The 16,385-nt window shown below is 40.4% G+C and overlaps 1 protein-coding gene across 5 annotated transcripts in view; it reads left to right on the top strand.

Annotated features, from left to right (window-relative positions):
* Positions 1-16,385, top strand: part of LOC136858309 (cytosolic carboxypeptidase-like protein 5) — a 376,851-nt gene that overhangs the window by 329,621 nt on the left and 30,845 nt on the right. The window lies entirely within an intron of this gene.

Genomic DNA, 16,385 nt, shown 5'->3' with positions numbered 1-16,385 from the left:
ATCTTAGAACAACCATATATACAAAATGTTATAAAAACAAATATATAAATCACTGATACCTCAGAATAAAGTTAGGTGATCTGCCCTGTAATATGAATGTATACATAGCTACATTTTTTACTTGTTAAATTACTTGTCCCGAAAGTACAAACTAAGCATGGTTTCAACATTATCAGCATGAGAGTTGTACAACAGTCAGAAAGTATCTTTGTGTGAGCAGAGAAGCCCCTCTCGCTGTCCACATTCAGGACAAATATTTCAGATTCCCTATGGGAATCAACATCTATATCATCCACATTAGACGTCGGAAACCATAATGCTTGCAAACACTTGGATGCAAATTGACTGTGGTCTTCTGTCAAGCCTCCTAAAACTTCACTAACAAGGTCTTCTTTCTTCTCCTCTCCCAGATGTGCTTTCACAGCATTTTGTAAAGCCATATAGCCCTGGAAAAAAAAAAAAATGTTCGTTGATATGCTTGCAAGAATAGGAATGCTCTTCACATTGTCCATGAGAGTCGAGTTCACTTCATTGCTGAGCACATTCGGAAGATAAAATAGCGCCACAGTGCCTTGAAATATTTTCCTAGCTGGATCCTGTTCGATCATTTTTTTCAGCTTTTCTGTGCATTTTCTAGCCTATTCTTGATTTTTCTCTTTTCTCTATCTTTTCTTTCTCCTGAAAGCTGGTTCAGGGCAACAGTTGCCTCCTCTTCTAAAACTACCTGACTAAATCAAACCCTCCAACTATTATGTCTAGTTTAGGGGTGAGTTTGTGGGCAGTTGGATAGTGTGATCCTTCTAGCACTGTTACAAACTACATAAGATACAGAGGTCCAGTGTTCCTTAGCACAGATAGGTTCACACAATGTAGCCTTCTGCTCATTGCTGGTTAGATCCTTGAAATATTTTACAGCGTCACTGACATCATCTAACTCTTTAAACTGTTATCCGCGAAACTTTTAGTGATACTTCGGTTCCCTAGTGTCGGACGCCTTCCATTTTTTCTCTCTGATTAGTGTTATATAGAGGATGGTTGCCTAGTTGTACTTCCTCTTAAAACAATAACCACCGCCACCACCACCCTAGTGCTGAATCGGTAGAACTCGGTTATCTTCGAGATTTGTATTGACAACCTTGGACAAAAAAACTGTGGTCGATGGCAACACAGCAAAGCCAAAATATATGTTATTATTGAATATGAGTGAGAAAAATATTAAGGAGACATGTCAGCAGCAAACTTGCGACGACTGAAGAACTATCGAGGCATTCCATTCAGTATCTGCCGTAGATTGGGAGGGGTATTGCAGAAAGGTGAAAGAACTGGAAGAGGAATCAATCAGTCAATACTGATCTGCATTTAGGGCAGTCGCCCAGGTGGCAGATTCCCTATCTGTTGTTTTCCTAGCCTTTTTTTAAATGATTTCAAAGAAATTGGAAATTTATTGAACATCTCCCTTGGTAAGTTATTCCAATCCCTAACTCCCCTTCCTATAAATGAATATTTGCCCCAGTTTGTCCTCTTGAATTCCAACTTTATCTTCATATTTTGATCTTCCCTACTTTTAAAGACGCCACTCAAACTTATTCGTCTAGTAATGTCATTCCACGCCATCTTTCCACTGATAGCTCGGAACATACCACTTACATGTTATAATTCTCATATTTTGGTCCTATTGAAATGTACAATGAATGATGTAGATGTTGATTCCCATAGGGAATCAGAAATAATTGTTCCGAATGAGTAAATTTATAATACCAATATAATATATAATAATATATAATAATAATATAATATATAATAATATATAATGTCCAATAACGGACCATTTATATTGGTATTATGTACAATGAAGTCAAATAAATAATGAAGTTTAATTATTCCACCTATTCAATACATAAAAAGAGATGTTAATAAAGATTGAGATTAGGCTGAAGATGCCCTTAATTAAAGGGTGAAACATGTCCCTATAATTTTATTACAATCAGGTACCTGATTAATTAACTTTTAGATTGAGATTAGGCTGAAGATACCCTTAATTAAACGGCGAAACATGTCCCTATAATTTTATTTACAGATTTAATTCTTTATTAACATCTCTTTTTATGTATTGAATAGGTGGAATAATTAAACTTTATTATTTATTTGACTTCACATACCACTTAGTCGAGCAGCTCGTTTTCTTTCTCCCAATTCTTCCCAGCCCAAGTTAGCAACATTTTTGTAACGCTACTCTTTTGTCAGAAATCACCCAGAACAAATCGAGCTGCTGTTCTTTGGATTTTTTCCAGTTCTTGAATCAGGTAATACTGGTGAAGGTCCCATACACTGGAACCATACTCTAGTTGGGGTCTTACCAGAGATTTATATGCCCTCTCCTTTACATCCTTACTACAACTCCTAAACACCCTCGTAACCATGTGCAGAGATCTGTACCCTTTATTTACAATCCCATTTATGTGATTACCCCAATGAAGATCTTTCCTTATATTAACACCTAGATACTTACAGTGATTCCCAAAAGGAACTCTCACCCCATCAACGCAGTAATTAAAACTGAGAGGACTTTTCCTATTTGTGAAACTCACAACCTGACTTTTAACCCCGCAGTGAATTATCAGTTTTCTGTTTTTCACAGCTTCTTTCACTTCCTCTTCATATTCTGCTTTATTCAACATACCATTGCCTGCTGTCCATCTCACAACATTATCGAGGTCACGTTGCAGTTGCTCACAATCTTGTAACTGATTTATTACTCTATACAGAATAACATCATACGCAAAAAGCCTTACCTCTGATTCCACTTGTTTACTCATATCATTTATATATGTAAGGAAACATACAGGTCCAGTAATACTGCCTTGAGGAATTCCCCTCTTACTCTTCGCCTACTCTAGTTCTCTGAGATCTATTTTCTAGAAATATAGCAACCCATTCAGTCACTCTTTTTTCTAGTCCAATTGCACTAATTTTTGCCAGTAGTCTGGAGGCATGACGGTGTCATGGAAATAGCCATGGACGAGATTGTAATTAATAGTACTGTAGATAGCTGTGACAATTGTGAAAAAGATATTTCTGAACATTCATGCTAGGAACAAGATTCGTATTGAGGAATGTTATATAATGTGTGTGTGTGACACAGTTGTTCACTTAAGATAATTAAGGTTTAGAAAATTCATATCAATCGATCATACTATCGATTCAATTCAGATTTCATTTCCATTCAGTTGGCAGTATTACCAGAACTGGGGTAGTTCCCTCCTTACTTCTTACCCTCGTAAAACGAGGTATCGCTAAAAGTTTTGCAAATAATACTCAACCAGATCACAGAGATATTCTTGTATATAGACAGCTGAATCAAACCAGGATCCCCAGCGGGTTAATATGGGCTTCGGGACAAGTTTGACTGTCTTCTCACCACGATTGTATTTCTCCCGAAGGAATTTCAAATACCTATGCTTGCACTTCCGTGTATTTTTGAATGCATTCTTAGTCATACTTACGCACTTATTCAGACTGGTGAAGTAGCTGGGCACATGCTTGGTTATAATATCTAGTTTATGGGCCCAACTCTGCATGTGAAGTAAGTCATCTGAAATTAAGCCTTTGAGAGTATGCACACACACTTTGTCATATATGGAGCACTGTCAGAGGATATGCCGACAACATCACTGTAGTCTACAGAGTACTTCACAATTACATTGTTTATAGATTGACAACACTTGCGAATCAACATTCTGCAAAATTTTGAAGGCAGGGCATCTACGAGCTACAGGAAGTATATGGAACAGAATTATGAAAACTGCTTTGCCTTTCCGATTGTAGTTTCATCGCAGTGAATTATCAGTTTTCTGTTTTTCACAGCTTCTTTCACCTCCTCTTCATATTCTGCTTTAACGAGTGGGATGTCATATTGGCGGCAAGTATTTGCGTGTGGAAGATCACCATCACCTGTAGAAAAAAAAGTATAGTAATGAATACAGGAATACTATAATATCAGTACTAATGTTTTGGTTTTATGTCCACTGACAACTTTTACGGATTTCAGAGATACCGAGGTGCCAAAATTTTGTCCCGCGGCAGTTCTCTTACGTGCCGGTAAATCTATCAACACGGGTTCGTCATAGTTGAGCACCTTCAGATACTCTGGCCACGGTTGAGTAGCTCAGGCGGTTTAAGGCACTGGCTTTCTGAACCGAAATTAGCAGATTCGAACCTGGCTCAGTCCAGTGTTATTTGAAAATGCTCATATATGTCAGCCCGTGTCAGTAGATTTAGTGATAAATAAAAGAACTCCTGTGGGACAACATCCCGACGTCTCCGAAAACCGTAAGTGTAGTCGGTGGGACGTAAAAACAATAATATTATTACTACTCAGCCCAGTGATTTATTTGCAATAGGCCTACAAATATGGTCATATTTTACAATAAAAGCAGAATTATTTATCTTACATTTTATGTACTTTTTCATCCACACCCTCATGCCAGGATTATTCGATTTCTCAAGAGGAATGTTCGCTTGCATGAATGCTTTTGTTGTGTCCATTACAAATTGCTCTTTATCACTTTTCAACATCTTTGCGATGTGTAGAGTATCGCTGATTGTTATTTGCCACTTAGAATTAAGTTCATTTGCTTCATTATTCTTCTTTTTATGCATTTCTGATTCCCTGCACTGTTTATTGCACGTGTCCTTTCGTTCCCACTTTATACGAACATTACAGTATTTACAGTACACATTAGTATTTTTCTTGCTGCATCAAATACATAAAACCCCTCACTGTTGTATTCCTCGGCCCTCGAAAAAACTGTTGACACTTTAGTTTTCGGTATTTTTATAATTAAATGCTGGACTTTTGCCAATTTAGTTTCATCAGTAGTAAACTCGCACTGCCAAAGAATATAATGCACACTGCTGTATCGAAGACCAGTCTTGCTACGTGATCTTTGTTGCTACGATCATAACGCCATTTGCTGTAATCAATAACAGATATTGATTTTTATCAATTATCCTAAAGATCGTGAAACTGAATACACATACTTCCAGTACACAGTGAATACAGCGCTATCAAACAACTGAGATTGAATCTACAATAGTTAAGATCTCAGGCGCGTTTAAACAGTTTTTGGTGGTATTTTTCGATAATATTTTGTACTTTTTGTACCAAATGGGGTATATTTGCTCAATTCGTATAATAAATCACATTTTGTGATATTTTGCAAGCTCATTTTGCTGAAATACGGTATTTCAAGTTTCTAGAAAGTCATGTATAGGCAAGAAAGAGGATACAAGAAAAATGTGTGTGTATCGCTATTACCAAAAAATATGGCCCGTAACAAATGTCCTTCAGAGTAATTAATTTTATTTTTCCTGTACATAATCATGTTTCGATGTAGGCCTTATCTGTGACTGTTTCATAAAGTTATTTTCATGTGCTGTTGGAATTGAACATGTTGCAGACTGTCGTCTTTTTGTGATATGTTAGCTTACAGCATATGAAGATAAAAATGAAATGATGAAGAAACAAATTATGCTTACCATGAACCAGTGTGATGTACCAGTGTGTCACACTGCAAACCTTACCGTAGATCTTCATTATATTAATAACTGGGTACTGGATTTTTATGCACCAAAAACAATTATAATATGCATGCAATTATGCAGTTAAGAATAAGCCAATTTTATTCACTCACTTTATACATGTATCATTCACTGCAGAAAGAAGCATCACAATAAATAACAGCAAGTTTTTCAATGTTTTCTGGAGACAAATTACATCTATTATCTGTCAAAAAAAGTTTATAGGCCGAGAAGGACCTTTATAAGTCAACTGAAGTGCTGGGACAGAATTTATACACCGGCACAAAAGGTTCCAAACATTAATTTGGCAAAGACACCCTGATTCCACTCTGTACTGACTAATTGTTTGAATCTTCTTTAGCCCTGTGATATTTTGGTTTACATTCTTGAGGAATGATTGTAGAACTGGATTGTTTAATTTATTCCACGGAGTATTGGTGCATACTATAGCCTTACAAAGATTGGCTGAAAATGTATTAAGTGAAAGCTTCAGGTTTACATATGTAAGAAGTAGTTATAGTGTGTTGTTCTTCTTTTCCTCCTTTGCCATAATATGTACTGTCGTTTTTGCATGTTATTCAAGTTGAAATCTCTTTTCACATTTCACTTCCTTCGGGCATACTTGACAATAGACGACAACGCGTTCAGTTGAGTAATTACTATTACCTCACTCTTAAATAATTACTTCCTTCTGCTCTTCTCTTGGGACATTTTGAGTAAAGGATATGCAGATTAAGAATAAAGTAACACATTAAAGGGCCTGTGCTATGACAACCAGATAAAAGAGCGGTTTAAATGTATGTGGTAGTTTGCACATGCATCTGGAAGTTCGGTTAAAAACGTGTGCTACAACTTTTGTTTATGTGCAATCTGGGAGAACATTCTCTAGTGTAGCTATAACGAAATTGGAGAAGCTGTTAACGCTCTTATCTGAGACTTTGCTCCTATCGGGGACGCTGCTGTAAGAATCAAGATGAACTTGCATCCAGGAGATAGTGGGTTCGTACCTTACTGTCGTTCAGCACTGAAGATGGCATTCAGTGGATTCCCATTTTCACACCAGGCAGATGCTGGGGCTGTACCTTAATTAAGGCCACAGCTGCTTCGTTCCCATTCCTAGGCCTTTCCTATCCCATCGCCACCATAAGACCTATCTGTGTCGGTGTGACATAAAGCAAATTGTAAAAAATTTTAAAAAAAGAAAAGAATCACGATGGCTGCACATCGTGATGAATACATCTGCATGATGCTATACGAAAAATGTAATCTATGTATATATTTATAAAATATATCACACTTCCTATCCAGCTATCACAGAATTTTTAAAGAATTTTCAAGCTAGCAAGTTGTCACTAATTGTATGATTCAGACACAAGCACATGTGTAACAAGTTTTGTTGGTAGCCATAGTTGTTAGAGTGTCATCGTTTGATGCTGCCACGCCGTTATTTTTTGGTTTGAGCCCCATTAGCAAAATATATTTTTATTTTCTAAATGTTAGTCGGCAGGGTACTGGAGGTGGTGGTATGCATTTCCTAATCAGTAGGTTGCGTGCCAAAAGCTTTATTTCTTTTCCCAACTTCTCCACGGTGTTCATATGGAAGAAGGGTATACGGTGTTGTTCATGGTGATTCGTCCGTCGAATGAGCACGTTAAGGTTATATTCCTTTGACTTCTTAACAACTTACTACTAAATATGTACATTAAAGTGAGATAAATACTTGCTAGTACTATTCTAACATTGTCTCGGAAAAAATAAAATTACTTAGCCTCCGCAGCATTCACACCGCCTGTTAGTAATGTCCAGGTTTCTCAATTTTACATCTAACAAAATATGTGGCATTTTTTTCATATGTGTAAATTTCAGTCCTAATTCTTTGCTGGAACTTCCATTGTAGCCTAATAACAGTCTAAGATTGGTTCTAGTAATACAATTTCAAAAGGAATAGCGCTAAATAAACGAAAACACCCGGAAACAGGTATACCACAGCATTAAATTTAACTACGTTCTCAGCAACCTTATTGTCAATGCTATAAAATTGTTACTACATCTTCCACATAACAATACCATAGTTAAAATCCGTACACAAGAAAATATTTAACTTATAGTTTGCAAAACTGCAGCCTTCGTACCTGACTGTTTATCTGACAGTCGTAGTACAGGCCCTAACCGAAGAAACTCCTCACAAAACGTTAACAACGGGATACTGGTTGCCCAGATGGTGAAAGGAATGTCTCACCCTATCCTTTTCTTGAAATAACCAGGCAACGTGCTTGTATAAAATTAAGGCAAATCAATATTGGGCAACAAGTTTTTATCACAGTGTACAACTGAAGGTTTAGAAAACAAGGAAGTGCAACCCACAAGCCCAACATTCCATAAGACTCACAAATTGTGATCAATGCACATGCTCTTTCTGTGTTACCATACATATTTTACATAGCTAGCACCTAATTTCAGAAAAGAACTCATGTCTATGAACAATCCAAACTTTTATAAATGTGTTATATGTATGTTATTCATGAAAAGAAGTGTAGGCTTATACCAAGTTTCCAATTCGACGATTGCCCCCAATCATGAGAATAATTTGACATGTTATCGTTGTGACCTTCTTTGTTAGATCTAGTAATGTTTTATGATTGCATGATATGTTATATGTGATTGTGTGACCAGCTGAAGATGACCTAGAAAGGTTGAAACTGGTCCTGTAGTTTTAATTTAATAAAATAAGTAGTTATTAGGTGGAAGTTTTCTTCTCACCGATTTGTATCCAAGCAGTACTCGAACTATTAACAGAAGTAAAATCCCATTCTACCCATTGCTGCAAGGCGTGCAAAATGGATTGTAAACATATTACAATAAATATCTAACAGGGAACATTCACAAAATATCTGGTGGGTGTTTTTCTCATCTTTTGTAAATAGGCATAAATGATCCACTAGATGGAGTAACACAAGTTTTAGTTGTCCATAGTCTTGTTTGTTACACATAAGCAGTTGGAGGTAATCCGTGCGTGCAACAAAAGTCTGTTGTGGCAAGTGCAATTTTAGCACTGTTCTGTCTGACTCCAAAGTAGTAGTTCGCATGTACGAGTATATACTGTACTGTGATTTTTTATTAGTGTATTCTTCAGATTGTGCATTGTGTGTGTGTCTTACACAATGAGAATTGACACAAATAAGGTGTCAGAGGTTTTACTCCAGATTGAATTAACATCTTCATCACTTGAAGGACATGATGAGGAAAGGGAAAATGCAAACAGTATTTTCAGTTTCATCAAGGAGTTTGAAGACCTGGAGGATGAAGAACTGACGCAAAGGCCTGTCAAGGAAACTGCTGATGTTGAGCCTGTTTATGAGCTTTTGAATGATGATGTAGCTAAAAACTATGTTTCTTTCAGTTCTGTCAAGAGGGTAATTGAAGCTAAAAATAAACGATGGTCATTGAAAAGAGTGATACAACACTTCACGAGGGTCAGGTACAGCAGCTATATCGTTATAAGAGATATTATGAACAAGAAGGAACAAAACGTGAGAAACTCAAGGTCATATTAGTGTGTGTGGTTTTCAAGAGGCAACGGCTAATGTAATGACTGTGATTGATATTGATCTAAGGCGGTAGACATGCTCGAAAGCTACATAACTTAGATTGACTGATTTCAAAACTGGATTGATCTGAGTTTGGAATTTCAAGGTAGTTTACAAGATTGTTCGTTGCAAAGTTACACACTTTTTTAACTTACAAACGTGCTCAGTCGCTAGAAGAGATTGCTAATTCTACAGTTTCATTTGGTACTGAATTAATTGACAAGATCTTTCCTAATTATTCATCAGCTGAAATTCTGAATACCAACCAAGATTGTAGAAGTGAAATCAGCATCTGGAATATCATCTTTGTGTACAATTCGGTCCATTGTATTCATGGAAGGTATGCTTCTCTCTCCACTTCTTATTGCCTTACATGAACCAAGTGGCATATTTGGTCCCCTTGTGTTACAGAACATCATCTTATGTAACATATTGATAGAGTTTACCCTAGGACTTATCGACTAACTAATAATTGTTTACATAGGCGCATAATTACACCAGTTCATGCTCTCTCTCTCTCTCTCTCTCTCTCTCTCTCTGCTGATGCTAATTCAGTCACTAGTTATTCACTGTATCATTTACAAATTAACACACTCCACAGTTCACATTCACATTGTTCCGCTACTGTCACTTGGACCCAAGGTCAGTTCACAATTACACTCGCTGTACACTATCACGGCCTCACAGTTCGCAGCTTGCGCGCACGCAACACGGTCTTACAATTCTGTATGTGATACTCTGTCCATACACTCATGGTGTTCTTCCTTTATTGTTGCTTAACTGCACTGTCCTCATTTGCATCACTACACACACAGCACTGACAGCACTCAGTTGTCACTGTCCACTGACTGATCCAGTGACACAGCACTCGCTCTGACTGAACTCAACTGAATCACTAGCGGAACTGAACCGCTGAAGCTCGTCCTGCTTAGCTTAATTAGGAAGGCTAGCCCTTCCAGGTACTTCACAAAAGGAGAAACCTTCAGTCATCTGAAGTCCAAAAGCTCTGGGTTCATCTTCTAGTTATTTCTCACACCGCTGGGAGGCCTTCTAAGTGAGATAATGGGGTGAGAACAGAATGGTAGAAAAGAGGGGCTGGCCTTGCACTCCTGGCTCATTCCTGACTGGTTGCTGCAGTGGTGAGTGAGTGGGGCTCTAACTTGGCGACACTCGCGGCTAGAACCAGGCTAACTTGCTCCTCCCAAGGTCTTACAATAAAATGGCAGACACCATCACATTGCCCCTCCTTAAGCCTACTGGTACGGCACCAGGTGATCCATCTGCCCTTGGAGTGGCCACCGGATCCTGTAGACAACACTGTTGATTCTAGTGACGATAGTCTATGAGCCCTCCTATGACGACTGAAGCTTTGGTGATTTCTCTTTTGTTCATAGAAGAGGATACAGCTAAACCCAGTCACCTTCCCGGAAACCCACAGAGTGTGCCAACATGTAGCAGGCTTTCATCCTGTTGCTGGCTACCCTCAGATGTTGTTGGGCATAGTCGTAAATGTCGTTTGGCTGGTCCACCAACTCCCGCCTGTAGTCCGTTGCTGTCTGTTCCTGATCTGGTGCTGATCCAAACATCAAGTCATATGGCAGGCACAGCTCCCTTCCTAAGACCATATTGGCAGTTGTCATACCTCTCATCTCATAGGTGGGTACTTGTTAGGCCATCAAGAAGAATAGGACCTTCTCATCCCAACCCCTCTGGTGTGCCGAAACCATCCTGTTGAGGTGCTCCTCAATGGTCTTTACAGAACGCTCCATTATACCAGGGTGGAGAGGCATTGTACGTGTCTTCCAAACTCCCAGACTTTGTAGAACCTCTTTCATCAGCCCCAACTCTTAAGTTCTTGCCCCTGCCCTGGTCGTTGTGCAATTCCCTCGGTTCACCAAAGCGGCAGAAGAAGTTTTTCACTAAGACGTCATTTACAAATGAACGCCCTCCACAGTTCACATTCACACTGTTCCGCTACTGTCATTTAGACACAGGGGCAGTTCACAATTACACTCACTGTACACTATCACGGCCTTACAGTTTACAGCTTGTGCTTCCATAACCTGGAGGGGCAGACAGCTTGTTGGATACAATACCCCCAGGACTGTCAGGGAAGGAGACACTGCAACGCAAATGCTCTATCCAGAAGGCTGTGCCCCGAGAACTGGTTAGGGATAGCATAGACCAGGGCCATGTGGTGGCCAGGAGTAGGTAGCGATTTCTGGCATCAGACTCAGGAAATGGCCCATTGATATCAATAGTGATTCCCTCGAAAGGTGCTCCAACGTTGTACTACACCATGTGGCCCCTACTCCTAGTACGTGGGCCTCAGGTGACCAGCAGTGGTGCCCGCATGCCACTCTGTCCCCACTCCTTTCTTCATACTCTTGGGGATTATCAGCTGGACAGTCCTTTCTTTATATCAGTGGACTCCCACATGGGAGTTGGGACCCCGTCGCTGACCTTCATAGATGTCCACTGGGCCCGGTATATCTTGTAGGTTGGGCTACGTTCGGCAATGTTCTTCCACTCCAATTGCTGTCCCCACTTGACTTCCCACAGACTCTGCACAGTTCTCAGGACACAAGCCTTCTGGACAGAGCATTGGCAGTGAAGTGTCTCCTTGCTTAACAGTGTTTGGCAGTGAAGTCTTACTGCTGGAGGCATTGTATCCAACGAGCCGTTTGCCCCTCCAGGTTATGGAAGCTCAGAAGTCAGGTTAGGGATTAATGTTTGGTGTGTAGATGGAAAGCTGCCCATGCAGGTACTTGTGGAAATGCTCTAAGATCTTCAGAATGGCCAGTAGTTCCTGACGCATCATGCAATAATTCCGCTCAGCCTTATGGTTAGTCCACACCAAAGTTAATAAACACTGTTAATGAAAATATTTCTCAACTTTTGTTTAAAAACTTCTTCAACATTGTGTCCACACCAAAATGACTGACTGTGAGGTTACAATTGATAGTGTCAGGAAGAAGAAAGTACTTACAGCTGCAACTTTCAGTATTTTAGTGAGTACAATTAGAGAAAAGCACAGACGCAAAGTGTGGCAAAGCAAAATACTGGAAAGGTGAGTAGAATTAAGTTTGGAAAGAACACTTATGTCAGAACCTTTAATTCATGATGCAGCAGGTTTCTAAAATTCTCTTGAGAATGCCCGAACATGACTTTCAGTTCTTGTTGACAGTAATTGGGTCTGAAATTGCAAGTAATGATACAGATTATCGTAAAGCCGGCTGTACTAATGACAGGCTTCTTTTTTTATATATTTATATATAGATAGGCTGTAACTTTAGAGAGTCCTAGCAACTGGTGACATTTCACTTATATACCTATTTGTCTAGAGTATCAAAACAAGCAATTTCATTTATTGTATCTAAGGTGTTTGAAGCTTTATACCAGAATATTAAGGAATTGGTAAAGGTGCGGAATAAAGAAAATCTTCATTTGACCTACCTAGTTAGAATAGTATTATTTTTCTTCATTTGACCTACCTAGTTAGAATAGTATTATTTTAATAATAAACAAGTGATTATGGGAGGTTAGGTTATTCAGCGAGGAGCGAAGCTGGAAATGAAACTACGTTAGAACACAGCTAAAAGAATATCATATAGAATTAAAGGTACTGTATATTAGAACTTTTGCTTGAGATTTGATAATCAGTTTTTGGAAGAAATAAGAAATCATCGCATTCCGCGCTATGAATCTGCGTGCTGTAATTGTGTCCTTGCACATGTGCGAACCTAAATGTTAATGAAAACACGAAATGTTAATGAAAAGTTTCATTCACAAAAGTCAAAGAAATTTTGTTTATCAACATGCTTGAAAAGTTAATGAACACACTATTTTGTTTATTAACATACAGAAATGTTCATGAACATTGTTCATTAACAGTGTTTATTAACAAAGTTAACAAAAACATCTTGGTGTGGACTCACCTTTAGACAGCATTTTACTATAGTAGGCAATCACCTTCTGGCTGTCCTGCACCTGCAATGGCAACCCCACCAGTACTGACGTAGCTAGCGTTGGTGTCTACGACAAACTTCTCCCCAGGCTTGGGATATCCCAGGATGGTTCCCGTGCACAGAAACTCCTTCAGTGAACAAAAGGCAGCCTCTGCCTCTGACAACCATTGGAATGGCCTTCAGGCCTTGGTCTGCCGTGCAAGTGGCTTCAAGATGTCAGCATAACCAGCTATAAATCTGCAGTAGTAGGTCCATATTCCAAGAAAACTCCTGATCTCCCACTTGCCCGTCAGCACCAGTGCCTGACAGCATGATGTGGCCTAGATAGTGTACCTCCTTCTGGAACAGCTGACATTTTCCAGGATTCAGCTTCAGGTGAGCCTCTCAGAAGTCTGTGGAACACACTCCAGAGGTTTTTGATGTGTTCCGTGAACATGCATCTCACTATGGTGATGTCATCCAGATACTCGAGGCAGACGTCTTGTGCTTTTCCTCTCAGGGCAGACTCCATCAGCCGCTTGACGGTCTCCGGCGCATTGCGGAGGCCAAAGGAATCGTGGTAAACTGTTACAGCCCTTGCCCAGAAGAGAACACCATCTTCTCCTTGTCTTCCAGATGGAGTGCCTCTTGCCAGTACCCAGAGTAAGAATCCAAGGTTGCAAACCACTGGGCTCCATACAACGTGTCCGGAATGTTGTTTATCCAGGGTAATGGGAAGCATTCCTCCTTCATGATGTTGTTTAACTTGTGGTAATCAAAACAGAAACGGAGCTCACTGTTCTTCACCAGGAATTTGATGGCTCACTGCTTCTTCATGTCATCCAGCATCTGGTTGATTTCTTCCTTCGCCAGGGGTACCCAGAGGGCGGGTTGTATCACCGATATTGGTGTGATGATACACCCTCTCCATCCTCCTGTGGTTGCCTCCTGTGGCATTGAAGATGTCTTGGAACTACTGGATTAGTTCCTTAAACTCTCTGAGGTGTCCCACCTCCAGGTACTTCTGGTGGTCAGAAATAATCTTCTGGAATATGTCGCAATCTTCATCTGGTTCTGGGGCCTGTGAGTCTTCGTCGTCCACTGGCATGATGCATTTGCCTGGCTCACTTGTCCCAAGGGTCCATTTGGGTATCCTCTGATCCTACGACGTCAAATTCTGTATTCATACCGCCATACTGCTTTGTTCTGGGACGAGAGTCCTGGCCAGGTAAAGTCCTTATTTGGTGGTCATCAGTCTGGGTTTTACAAGCTCGCTGTCTCCCTGTGCGGGTCCCTCCATCCGTGCCCTCACCATCACCACACTTGGTCGATATCACCTGTTCGATGGTAAGTGTTAGTTGGGGTTGCATTCCGGGGTGTCGGAGCTTTATCTCTTGCCTACCAAGCCAAAGCACATTCCGTCCCACGCCGACAGTTGTCTTGTATGCCTGTGCAGCATGTGCAGGCAGCAACAAAGGCCCAGACTTGTACCAGCGTTAGCTTGAGTAGCACCTCCTTTACGAGAGAAATGGTGTCTCCTGAAGCTGTTCATAACCCGGAGGGATGGTTGAACTCCATCTCTGGCTGTCCCTCGGCAATGTCTGACATGGCAATGGTTAATGCCATCCTCATTGTATTGAATAGGTGGAATCATAAATTTTACTTAAATATATATGTAATCTCAGTTTAATACGGACCAATCAAAATGAAGTTTCTAACCCATATCTGTCATGATACGAGATGGCCTGTCCCTGAGCCACCTATTGGTGATCAAGCTGTCGTCGCTGTGCTTGGCGACCATGTTTAATGTGAAATGAGTGGGCAGTGCCAACAAGCCCCTCTCCTTGTCGACCCTTACTTGTTTCTGTAATTAGAAGTCACCTACACACGGTTCCAGCAGGTAGTCTCGCAAGGCCTCAGCATCTCAGCAGTGGTGTACGTCACTCTCCTATTACTGGGCAAGCCTCCAGTGCATCCTCGCTCCTCACAGCTCTTATCCTCGCTAATGGTGCCGTGGTTCCCTTCACTGTCTCCATCGTCAGGGCCTCCCTGAGGTTATGGCATTGTGGATCCCATCAATGAAAGTATACGCTGCCTAATGCTGGATGTGATCCTGGGGTAGCCCATCCAGAGCCTTGTGGGCTAGCTCCTAAACCTCGGTGGAGTATTTAGTTCACGCAGTGTGTCCTCTTCCTTAGCCGGACTTAGTATGCGGCTGCCATCTGTTGGTCACTGTGGCACTCATTGAGCACTCGCACAATCTCCTCATACGTGGAACCCAGTTGCAGACTGTGTAGTATCTCTGCTTCTCATCCCTGTAGCCTGGCGATCAGGTGTATGGTCCTCTTCCAATGCCCATCCATTGTTTATGCAGATAGTCTCAAACTGGATCTGGACCCCCCCCCCTCAGGAAGTGATCCTGTCACAACGTAGAGGTTTTACCTTCTGACACCAATTGTAAAGTGAAGGCGGGTAGGTAAATAGGCGCATAGCTGGTAGCGTTTACTCCAGGATCTATTGATGCTAGAGCCGTCATTGATGCTGGTGGGCTTTATTCAAGTCTCTGTGGCTGTTATTCTTGTGTGGAGGAGTGAAAGGCACTCACTTCCTCCTCAGGTCTTGGAACTTCCAGTTTCCACAGCCTGTGGTATTTCCTTAAACTGCTTCTGAACCAGCTCATTAACATCCTGCATGATGTCCCTATTCACCTTCCATTTTGAGAGAGAGCACTTCTTGTTCTAACTTAAACTGTCCCTGTTCTAGCTTAAACTATCCATCTTCCAGTTCACTTAATTCTGATTTTAGTTGGTCCTGGTTTTGCGTTCGGTCTTGAGTTTATCTTTGAATTTTTGCGTGGTCTACCTTTCAAGTTGGCAGAGCTTATTGCAAAGAGCTTGGAGGGTGTTGGCATCCTTTTTCTGTTCACTAGAGATTTGTATAGGCTACAAAATTTGCAACCAGTAAATCTAGCTTCTGACACCAGTTGTAACATGAAGGCAGGTAGGTAAATAGACACACAACTGGTAGCATTTACTCTAGAATTTATTGACTAACAATTGTTTACTCGACTACTCAGGCACACAATTACACCAATTCCCTCTCTCTCTCTCTCTCTCTCTCTCTCTCTCTCTCTCTCTCTCCCCCTACACTAATTCAGTCATACTAGTTATTCAATCTATCATCTACAAACTAACAAACGCACTACACAGGTACACACTGTTCCGTAGTAACTTAATTTCCCACACTTGTAATTTCAGTTGTCCTTTATTAA

This window comes from Anabrus simplex, chromosome 1, assembly GCF_040414725.1.
Source record: "Anabrus simplex isolate iqAnaSimp1 chromosome 1, ASM4041472v1, whole genome shotgun sequence".
Taxonomy (NCBI): domain Eukaryota; kingdom Metazoa; phylum Arthropoda; class Insecta; order Orthoptera; family Tettigoniidae; genus Anabrus; species Anabrus simplex.
Note: the sequence above shows the minus strand (reverse complement) of the source record. Positions and strands in the feature narration are given on the sequence as shown.